This window comes from Watersipora subatra, chromosome 5 (assembly GCF_963576615.1).
Source record: "Watersipora subatra chromosome 5, tzWatSuba1.1, whole genome shotgun sequence".
NCBI classification, from domain to species: Eukaryota; Metazoa; Bryozoa; class Gymnolaemata; order Cheilostomatida; family Watersiporidae; genus Watersipora; species Watersipora subatra.
The window spans coordinates 6318280-6330716 of record NC_088712.1 but is presented as its reverse complement, the minus strand read 5'-3'; the positions used below and the strand labels follow the sequence as shown (position 1 = coordinate 6330716).

The 12437-nt window shown below is 33.4% G+C and overlaps 1 long non-coding RNA gene across 1 annotated transcript; it reads right to left on the bottom strand.

Moving 5' to 3' along the window:
• Positions 1 to 3098: 3098 nt before the first annotated feature.
• On the bottom strand, positions 3099 to 3714 carry LOC137396168 (uncharacterized). Its single transcript, XR_010978491.1, has 3 exons — positions 3685 to 3714; positions 3368 to 3442; positions 3099 to 3240 (listed from the first exon to the last, which is right to left on the bottom strand). It is a non-coding gene; the product is annotated as an uncharacterized lncRNA (long non-coding RNA).
• Positions 3715 to 12437: the final 8723 nt, after the last annotated feature.

Here is a 12437-nt window from a genome sequence, read left to right as displayed (position 1 = left end):
CTGTCTCTTCTATTTCCTCGTTACGACTAAACTGTTGGCCTCTTGAATGCTGATCCTGTGGAACACTTTCAATTCCTTTGAGTCATCCTTCGTCAGCTTTTCCCTGCACTTGCTTTAATGGATTTCTTGTTTTTGATAACAGTTGCAATTGTTGATTGGTTGCGACCATAATCCTAAGCAATATTACTAATACGGGCACCTTCCTTCTATCTATTTATTATTTCCAACTCTGTTGTCATGGAAATTATTTTTCCTTCATCCGGTCACGCTTGAAGTGGTATCATATTCTTTAAATAACAATTTGAGTTTAGATACTTGTTGTTATATGTGCAAGCCTAATTAAAATAAATAGTAAAATTTGTTAAAACACTAAACATGAATATTTGCTATGGCTTATGTACTTTTAATAAAATATCCAAAATGGAATTCTGACCTGAGGAAAATTGGTCATCACATCTCATCAAAACGTTATAGAAATACTTTTGGCGAACCACATTTCGGCGTCTTCGTTATTTCAACGTTCGTAATAAGTAGCCTGATGGCAAAATTAGATTTTGGGCAAAATCAGAATAATCGTATCCTAAGGATGCACCGTAATGGAAAACCTAACATTCCAAGTCATAACAATATAACATGCCAATTCAAGACAAAAAGTGTTCGCCCAATGAAAGCCCCAGGCACGTTGGCTTCAAACCAATTCAGCTTTCTTCTAGTAAAGGTTAAAGCGCTGCCAAGAACTATACCCTACGGGATGAAAATATTCGTTGGTTATAAAACTTCGTGATTTCGCGAACAGTCAATTCCGCGAATTATTAAATTCCATGATTAATTAGTTATATTTTTAATCCCAAGAGAGAATATCTACTGCAACAAATTAAAAACTAGTCGCTAGGCTAGTTTTTAATATAATTACTAAAAGTAGTAGTGTTCCAAAACATTTTGAAAATCATTGCCTGGGCTTTGAGCTAACACCACTGCCAATGCATCACATTTATTTACAAAATTATTCAAGGTTGTCACAAGATATGCAGAAAGGCGTCATCACGAAAATAGCCGCTAGGCAGAAGTACTAAACGTAGCCGAGTTCCTAAACTTCTTTAAAATCATCATCGGGCTTCGAGTTTTATTGCCATTGCGTCAAACTTTAAAAATTTATTCAAGGTTTTCACAAATTATTTGACATGGCTTCGTCATCTCAAAAAATTTCTCCTAGTCTTTTTACATTGGAATCAACTCTATCAATCTCTAATACCGAAGTTGAGGATGATCATGATTCTGATCTGGACATTATGGCAAGTATTTGATTTGCAGTGCGGATACTTTTTTCCTTTTTTCCATATTTAACTGTATTAGTTAATTTTTTGTTTAAAAACTGATCGCTTTCATTAAATATTTCAGCTATTGTTTTTGTACTTCCTTAGCACGTATTATTATATTTTCTTCATTTTGTGGATACTGCAGATTGGGAATGAAACAACCTACTCCGATTACAAAAACTAGAGACAAGTGATAATATTCATCAAGGCAGGAATATTGGCAGAGAAGCAACCAGTAGTAGTATGAAGAGAGCAGATCTACACAAAAAAGTGACGGATCCGGCGGGGGGATAGAAAAAGGGGGTTGCGAATTAAATTGGCTAGGGGTGTAGATTGAATTGGGTGGAGTTGAATGAGATGTTGGGGTTTGGGGGGAAATTGTGGTCTAGAGTAGGGGGTTGAATTCGAGGGGGTATGAATCCGCTCCCGGCGTAATCGGCGGATTATCTGTGGATGAGTCATCCGATTAGTGGGGGATGAGTCATCCGATTAAACGTGGATTATCGCGGGATTAGTCGGGGGAATCGTTGCGGATTAGTCGGCCGAATCGTCGCGGATTATCGGTGGATTAGTGGGGGGGTGAATATCTGGGACATCGAGGGCTGGTTGGTTTTCCGGAGTGGATCTCGCGGATTATCGAGGAGAGCGAGAGATTACCGGATGAGTGAGGGGGTTAATATCTGGGACACCGAGGGGTTGATTTTCCGGAGATTGTTATATATTTGAAACATTGAATATATATGAGAAAGTGTTTATGTACAAAGTTATTTTTTGAAGATTTGATGTTTTTGTAATGTTGAAGCTCTTGAATGGTTAAGAATTTTAAGGAATTTATTTTCGGTTTTTTTGTATATATGTAAGATTGAAATTTGTTGGAGAAATTAATATGTTGAATGAAAGATCAGTTTTATTACAAAATTATTCACTTTAAAAGATATATTTATATGTATTATTCATTATTTCCATCATCATTTTGTTTCAATAAAAATAAAATAGTTTATGTTTAACTTGAAATATATGAAAATGTTCAGGTAGATAGGTCACAATAAAGATAATATAGTATAAATGAAACATTGAATATATATATAAGAAAATGTTCATGTACAATCTTTAAAACGAAGTTTGTATCGAGATGTTTATCAATCACTCATCGTCATCGGAAATATCTATGATAGCAGAATCCTTTTTGCATTGTGCCGAACTCTCGTAAAATCTGCTTGCTTCTTCATGTCCCATGACTACTACATCGTAGTATTCGCGAGTATTGTGAGATGTTACTAGTCCCTTGTATATAATGATACCCGGATAATTTTCCTTCAACGAAAGGGCATATCTCGAAGGCATCGTTATATGTATTATTCATTATTTCCATCATCATTTTGTTTCAGTAAAAATAAAATAGTTTATGTTTAACTTGAAATATATGAAAATGTTCAAGTAGATAGGTCGCAATAAAGATAATATAGTATAAATGAAACATTGAATATATATATAAGAAAATGTTCATGTACAATCTTTAAAACGAAGTTTGTATCGAGATGTTTATCAATCACTCATCGTCATCGGAAATATCTATGATAGCAGAATCATTTTTGCATTGTGCCGAACTCTCGTAAAATCTGCTTGCTTTTTCATGTCCCATGACTACTACATCGTAGTATTCGCGAGTATTGTGAGATGTTACTAGTCCCTTGTATATAATGATACCCGGATAATTTTCCTTCACCGAAAGGGCATATCTCGAAGGCATCGTTAAAGTTCCTTGAACTTCCTCTCCATCAACTTTGGTTGAAAATGCTACAGTTGGTACCACATTCACCTTGCCTTCAGCATCTTTGTATTCACTTGTTCCAACATTGTGATAGTAGAAAATAGATGGTGCTTTGAACTCCTTGAGATGACGAGTCTCGAAAAGTTGTATTTTCTGAAAGAATATCCCAATAGGACATACACACAGACTATGACAAAATAGGACTTATAGTAAAACTAAAACATTCAGACAAATTAGTTCATTCAGTTGAACTAAGGAAATAAATACATGTAATACTTACTGAAGAAGCAAATTCTTCCATCCTTTTCTGACTATGTTTAGGGATATATCCATTTTGCTGGTGAGATATGGGAATCTACAATAGCATTGATTACAGTCAGACTACAATATACATTCAAACCATCTCATTCAATTAACTCAGAAGAACCAAATTCATCTGTTTTAATCTGAGTAGGGATATAACATACACTTTGCTAAGATATTGGAGTTTGCAATTACAATGAATACAATCAGCCTAGAACACATAGTTACTACTCAGAAGAGAAGATACATTGTAACATTCCTACATAACATCTAGATTGAATTTGTAGTACTTACTGTAAACCGTAATCTTTCGTTGAGATCTTGATAGAACTTTTCACGTAAGAGAAATCAACAAGCTTTTCGATTCCGGTCGCTTATTTCCATTCCATGAGAGCAGTAACCCCATCGCTTCACACATTTATCTGCACATTGTAATCGTTCTTGAAATATCCTTTTTCTGTTGTCTCTGGTACTCATTGTGAAGTTATGAACTGAATTGAAAAGGCATATTCGATCGAAGGTTTTATAACAAGTAGAAGTGTTGACGTGGTTCATTAATTTTGTGACCTAATGATATATATATAAACAGATTTCGCGAAATTCAATTTCGCGAAATTCACTTTCGCGAAATTCAATTTCGCGAAAGTTGACTATATAATATATATAATGTGTAATTTTTGCGAAATTCAATTTTGCGAAAGTTGACTATATAATATATAATGTGTAATTTCGCGAAATTCACTTTCGCGAATTCCAATTTCGCGAAAGTTGACTATATAATATATAATGTGTAATTTCGCGAAATTCACTTTCGCGAATTCCAATTTCGCGAAAGTTGACTATATAATATATATAATGTGTAATTTCGCGAAATTGAATTTCGCGAAATTCACTTTCGCGAAAACTGACTATATAATGTGTAATTTCGCGAAATTGAATTTCGCGAAATTCACTTTCGCGAAATTCAATTTAGCGAAAGTTGACTATATAATATATATAATGTGTAATTTCGCGAAATCCAATTTCGCGAAATTCACTTTCGCGAAATTCAATTTCGCAAAAGTTGACTATATAATATATATATAATGTGTAATTTCGCGAAATCCAATTTCGCGAAATTCACTTTCGCGAAATTCAATTTCGCGAAAGTTGACTATATAATATATATAATGTGTAATTTCGCGAAATTCACTTTCGCGAAATTCAATTTCGCAAAAGTTGACTATATAATATATATATAATGTGTAATTTCGCGAAATCCAATTTCGCGAAATTCACTTTCGCGAAATTCAATTTCGCGAAAATCTGTTTACTATTTTCGCTTCATTGATTCTGTTGGATACGCCACTATTCTTCAATACTCTGTATAAGAAGCTTGCTCAGTGTAATTTTCCTTTTCATCACTTAGTCCTGCTCCTGATGCCTACTTATATACAGATTGAGATTTTGGGGCAATCGAGCGTTGATACCATAAGGCTTGTATGCTTCAGCTAGAATTCTGTTAGCCGGCTACTCGCGATTAAGTTCGTTGAGTGTCGCTGTGTTCAGGCTGTCGTGTTGACAAGCGCCTTGGCAATCGACCTGAGTGTTTTCCTAGGCTTGCCTATGGAATTCTCCTGTTTGGTTTGGCTTAACCATTCCATAACAGTCTCTTGCCCAGTAAATAGAGGGATGAGCAAAAAAAAGAAGGCCCAATGGACAGATGGAGGAATTGTACTAAGGTAGGTATAGGTAAGTATTCGTTTTGAAGAGAATATAAAGAAAATGAATATATGTATTGTTTTGAATAAATGTAGTATGTATCATTTATTCTCTCAAAGATTGATGAATGATAACAGGGTTCTCTTTACCAAAAGTATTTTGTCATGATTTTATCGAAAGATTGTGTATTATATATCACTTCACAGTCTTTTCCATATTTTGAAGATATCAGTTAGAATGTGATGCTAGCAAGTCTACTAGTTTAATTTAATTAAAGGATCCATGGGTGCTTTACCGCTTCATGGAATAATTCTCAATATACTGATTACTCATGATGATCTCTCACAGTGCAATCAGGAGTGTTAATAAAGTACTGAGAATAAGTATATGTACAATTATTATAAAGTGTAGTAAGAGATCATCAGGTGTGTTAATAAAGTAAAGAGAATAAGTATGTGTACAATTATTATAAAGTGTAGTAAGAGATCATCAGGAGTGTTAATAAAGTACTGAGAATAAGTATGTGTACAATTATTATAAAGTGCTGTAAGAGATCATCAAGAGTGTTAATAAAGTACAGAGAATAAGTATATGTACAATTATTATAAAGTGCTGTAAGAGATCATCAAGAGTGTTAATAAAGTACAGAGAATAAACATATGTACAATTATTATAAAGTACTGTAAGAGATCATTAGGAGTGTTAATAAAGTACTGAGAATAAGTATATGTACAATTATTATAAAGTACTGTAAGAGATCATTAGGAGTGTTAATAAAGTACTGAAAATAAGTATGTGTACAATTATTATAAAGTACTGTAAGAGATCATTAGGAGTGTTAATAAAGTACTGAGAATAAGTATATGTACAATTATTATAAAGTGTAGTAAGAGATGATCAGGAGTGTTAATAAAGTACTGAGAATAAGTATATGTACAATTATTATAAAGTGCTGTAAGAGATCATCAAGAGTGTTAATAAAGTACAGAGAATAAGTATATGTACAATTATTATAAAGTGCTGTAAGAGATCATCAAGAGTGTTAATAAAGTAATGAGAATAAGTATATGTACAATTATAATAAAGTGCTGTAAGAGATCATCAGGAGTGTTAATAAAGTACAGAGAATAAGTATGTGTACAATTATTATAAAGTGCTGTAAGAGATCATCAAGAGTGTTAATAAAGTACAGAGAATAAGTATATGTACAATTATTATAAACTGCTGTAAGAGATCATCAGGAGTGTTAATAAAGTACAGAGAATAAGTACATGTATATGTACAATTATTATAAAGTGCTGTAAGATATCATCAGGAGTGTTAATAAAGTACTGAGAATAAGTATATGTACAATTATTATAAAGTACTGTAAGAGATCATCAGGAGTGTTAATAAAGTACAGAGAATAAGTATATGTACAATTATTATAAAGTGCTGTAAGAGATCATCAAGAGTGTTAATAAAGTACAGAGAATAAGTATATGTACAATTATTATAAAGTGCTGTAAGAGATCATCAAGAGTGTTAATAAAGTAATGAGAATAAGTATATGTACAATTATAATAAAGTGCTGTAAGAGATCATCAGGAGTGTTAATAAAGTACAGAGAATAAGTATATGTACAATTATTATAAAGTGCTGTAAGAGATCATCAGGTGTGGTAAAAAAGTACTGAGAATAAGTATATGTACAATTATTTTAAAGTGCTGTAAGAGATCATCAGGAGTGTTAATAAAGTACAGAGAATAAGTATATGTACAATTATTATAAAGTGCTGTAAGAGATCATCAAGAGTGTTAATAAAGTACAGAGAATAAGTATATGTACAATTATTATAAAGTGCTGTCAGAGATCATCAGGAGTGTTAATAAAGTACAGAGAATAAGTATATGTACAATTATTATAAAGTGCTGTAAGAGTTCATCAAGAGTGTTAATAAAGTACAGATATTAAGTATATGTACAATTATTATAAAGTGCTGTAAGAGATCATCAAGAGTGTTAATAAAGTACAGAGAATAAGTATATGTACAATTATTATAAAGTGCTGTAAGAGTTCATCAAGAGTGTTAATAAAGTACAGATATTAAGTATATGTACAATTATTATAAAGTGCTGTAAGAGATCATCAAGAGTGTTAATAAAGTACAGAGAATAAGTATATGTACAATTATTATAAAGTGCTGTAAGAGATCATCAGGTGTGTTAACAATGTACAGATATTAAGTATATGTACAATTATTATAAAGTGCTGTAAGAGTTCATCAAGAGTGTTAATAAAGTACAGATATTAAGTATATGTACAATTATTATAAAGTACTGTAAGAGATCATCAGGAGTGTACGGTGCATGGAACTAGCAAGTCTACTAGTTTAATCTAATTAAAGGATCTATGGGTGCTTTACCACTTCATGGAATAATTCTCAATATACTGATTACTCATGATGATCTCTCACGGTGCATGGAACTAGCAAGTCTATTAGTTTAATCTAATTAAAGGATCCTTGGGTGCTTTACCACTTCATGGAATAATTCTCAATATACTGATTACTCATGATGGTCTCTCACGGTGCATGGAACTAGCAAGTCTACTAGTTTAATCCAATTAAAGGATCCATGGGTGCTTTACCACTTCATGGAATAATTCTCAATATACTGATTACTCATGATGATCTCTCACGGTGCATGGAACTAGCGAGTCTACTAGTTTAATCTAATTAAAAGATCCATGGGTGCTTTACCACTTCATGGAATAATTCTCAATATACTGATTACTCATGATGATCTCTCACGGTGCATGGAACTAGCAAGTCTACTAGTTTAATCCAATTAAAGGATCCATGGGTGCTTTACCACTTCATGGAATAATTCTCAATATACTGATTACTCATGATGATCTCTCACGGTGCATGGAACTAGCGAGTCTACTAGTTTAATCTAATTAAAAGATCCATGGGTGCTTTACCACTTCATGGAATAGTTCTCAATATACTGATTACTCATGATGATCTCTCACGGTGCATGGAACTAGCAAGTCTACTAGTTTAATCCAATTAAAGGATCTATGGGTTCTTTACCACTTCATGGAATAATTCTCAATATACTGATTACTCATGATGATCTCTCACAGTGCATGGAACTAGCGAGTCTACTAGTTTAATCTAATTAAAAGATCCATGGGTGCTTTACCACTTCATGGAATAATTCTCAATATACTGATTACTCATGATGATCTCTCAACTTCGAAAATCAAAAAATTGTGTTGTATATAGACTTCGTAGTGAGAGTAACTGAATCTTTTGTAAATTTATTCCAATCATCATTTTAAAACATTGAGAATTGTACAATCAACCGAATCTTTCTTAGATTCATCTCATGCGAAATTGCAAAATATTGTAAGTTATACAAAACTTATATTCGGTAAATCATCCGTTAATAGTAAATTCAATCCTGTACGATATAACAACATATAATCACTATAAAATTCAATCATATTAACAATTCCTTCACCAAAATTATATCACCGAACAGTTTCCTCAAGTAATCAATGTCTTGATATACAGAGATTGTAATCCTTGCTTATTTTCTCTCTAAATTCCTTCAGATTGCAGGCTCCATCAATCTTAAATAGTTTCAATTCTGAAGAAGACCTAGACTCCTTATAAATCTCATTTCGATCCAAGATCATGAGAGCTGGTACGCTCCATTGAAACGATGAGGAAATGTTATACATTTGAGGATTGATGATTGAACATAATGTCACACGCTCCCCCTTGCACTCGATAACGAATTGCAAAGCAATCTCATTATTGTTATTTTCGTCAGTCTTATTTGCTTGTATTACTTCTAAAGAGGCTGGAATATCCAACTCTTTTAGATCAACCCATTTCCATGGTTCTTGCACGTTCTCGGTTTTAAAAACTGTTGAAGTGGGTGACGATGTTTTCTTCACACCTTCCGTATAACTATCCTCGGTTTCAAATAACCGCTTTACTACCGAACTTTTCCTGAGTGAACTTCGTAATAACATAGGTTTATTTGATCTAGACTTGGTTGGTCTTCTACATCGTCTTTGTTTTATATTCAATTGGGATATTCTTTCAGAAATATTGTCGAATTTCATAGTACGTGAAGTTGAGTCCTCGGAAGCTCCAATAACATTCAGCACTGACTAGTAACGTATCGTGAATTTATATATTTTCTTTTTAAAAAGTGGTGGATCCATAACAGTGGTGGATAATTTTCAGAAATTTATGAAGTTTACAATCGAAGTGAATAATAAGAGGTTCTTACTTTAACCGAATTATCTAATCCGTCTGTAAACCCTTTCGAGAATATCGAGCTCCAACCGCGAAATTCAATTTCGCAAAATTACACATTATATATATTATATAGTCAACTTTCGCGAAATTACACATTATATGTTATATAGTCAACTTTCGCGAAATTGAATTTCGCGAAATTGAATTTCGCGAAATTGAATTCCGCGAAAGAGAATTTCACATTTGAATTTTTTGTAACATTTATAGTTTATATTTTATAATAAAAACTTATCTCTCATTCAACCAAATATATAACATTCTCCGGAAAATCAACCCCTCGGTGTCCCAGATATTAACCCCCTCACTCATCCGGTAATCTCTCGCTCTCCTCGATAATCCGCGAGATCCACTCCGGAAAACCAACCAGCCCTCGATGTCCCAGATATTCACCCCCCACTAATCCACCGATAATCCGCGACGATTCGGCCGACTAATCCGCAACGATTTCCCCGACTAATCCCGCAATAATCCACGTTTAATCGGATGACTCATCCCCCACTAATCGGATGACTCATCCACAGATAATCCGCCGATTACGCCGGGAGCGGATCCATACCCCCTCGATTTCAACCCCCTACTCTACACCACAATTTCCCCCCAAACCCCAACATCTCATTCAACTCCACCCAATTCAATCTACACCCCTAGCCAATTTAATTCGCAACCCCCTTTTTCTATCCCCCCGCTGGATCCGTCACTTTTTTGTGTAGATCTGCTCTCTACATACTACTACCAGTCAACCTAGACCCCTTCAGTGACAGCAACTCCTTGAAATCGCTGCAGCAAACATGATTTAATTATACATTTCATTTCATGTATAGATATGTTATAATTTATTACAAACTTGAGTGTACAAATAAAATATTTCAAATAAAAATAAAATTTTACAAACGATGAATGGAGTAAATATTAACAGTTTAGTCCATATGGCGGTTGTCTAGCAATAACATTAAACTGGTATTCTTCATAGGTCAACACTAGCGTGTAACGTGCTCTCTGACTAGTTATTTTGGTAATAGCAGCCCTATATCGATGTTACTGTCTTGGGTAGATGCTAAAGGCGACTCTCTCGCTACTACATGACTGGTAAGGAAGTTATTATCAGAACTCTGCTTGTGGCTTACTATTGCAAAGTTCTGCCGGTTGACCAAAGATTTGTGCTTGTAAAGGTGTTTTTTTGTTGTCTAGCACGATCGACCCGAACGTGTAGTTGTAAGCTAAATGAAAAACGAAACACGCAATATGCGCATGCGTAGGGTTAACTTTTTTGCTAGATGTAATAAAGTTAACTTTTCATAGAGAGTGACAGTTTTCAGCCGCGAATAAGTTAATCAGCTAATATGCATGAAATGGCGATTTTCGTGAAACATAACTCCGCGAATAAATTCATCTTGTAGGGTAAGTTGTTTTGTTAGGTTAAAAAATAGTGTCCTGAGTTCAATGGTCATGACTACTGAAGTGAAAAGCTTCAATTCAGCATCTCCAAATCAGGTTTAATGGCACAGATCAACGATTCAAAAGGTTGTGCTAGCTATTTTTATAAAAACACTCTGGTTATGTTTTAAATTAGCAAATACAAATATTACTCCTGAAGAAGATAATTTGAGTATGCACTGAATTTCAACTTTCTGCTAGTAGATTTGGCACACTGCCAAAAGCCAATTTAGGCTTAACATGTCAGGAGCTATCTCCGTGAATTATTCCATTGATTTGAATCCTACTCACTTTGTCAGGCCATCATGTTTTGTCAATTTAAATCTTGAAACATTTTAGCAATAAAACTTCCTCTAATATAGAAAAATTAAAACGATTAAAATGGAAAAATAATGCTGATACTTTCTAGCGAAAACGTTTAAAATTCTGTTTAAATTTATCTGTAAGAAAGTGAAACTATTTCTACAACAAACCCTCCGTGCTAACATTGTTAGGAGACCAGCAGTAGATGTGAGTCAACAACTACTGATGACTTGAGAATAATAAATACAGATGATTGTCTAATGGCTGATGATTGAAATATGTAGAAATACAATAAAAAAGGCTTTTTCTAATCTTCCCTTATTGAATATAATAACATACTCAGTTAATGAACTAGTAATATGAAATTAGACTTAATATATACAACAACATAATATTTGTGTTTTGATTGTGTTAGTTGACATGAAACAGGAAGTATTAAAACAAAAAACATCTAGGTAAGTAATTAAAATAAAGTTATTGTTGATAAAGCTAGTACAATGTCAAAGTGACATATAATATAATTTAATGAACTTGTGTACTAATATCAACACTATGTCAGCTTCTTGCAAGGCAGCCAAGCCATATTCACATATTTAGTCAACAGGAAGCATTATCTTGTAAAGTTACTACTGTCAATAATCTTAGATCGCCGTTCTTAAAGCATGAATAGCTTTATGATGAGGATTAAAAAGTTGTCAAAATAAATATTATTATTAATTGATTTGCTAGAATATTAAGTTGAAAAACCAAAAATTTTATAAAATTTCAAATATTCTTTATGAACCAACCAATCATAATGATCAAAGTAAAGGCAAAAGGAGACAATCGTGATGACGGAAACAGTGAACTTTGTTGCGTACAGCGAATCTTTGTTTCTAGTTTATAGTTTATAATAAGTGTAGTAATAATATGGTTTGTTATAAAAAAGAAGGCAGCAACTCAGACTGATGAAGCAGCAGTTATGGTTGTAGCAGAAAGACTGCTATGTTATTATTATTCCAGTTAGCTACAACTAGTCTGTCACCGGATATGTCCATGTCCAACACACCACCACTATCAATAGCTCTGTCCGTCAGCTCTGAGACTACCTCACCTACAATATAATAAGTTAAATCAACAGTCTCAGCATACTCCTGATTTCAACACTCTTTAACATAATTTAATATATTTTATCTGAAAGTTTACACTGTATTCTTCAGTCACTTATAAGAAAAGCTGATTGAAGAGTTATCTTTCTCAAGAAAAATATCAATCACTGCGCTGCCATAGAACTGTACCAATGCTCCTT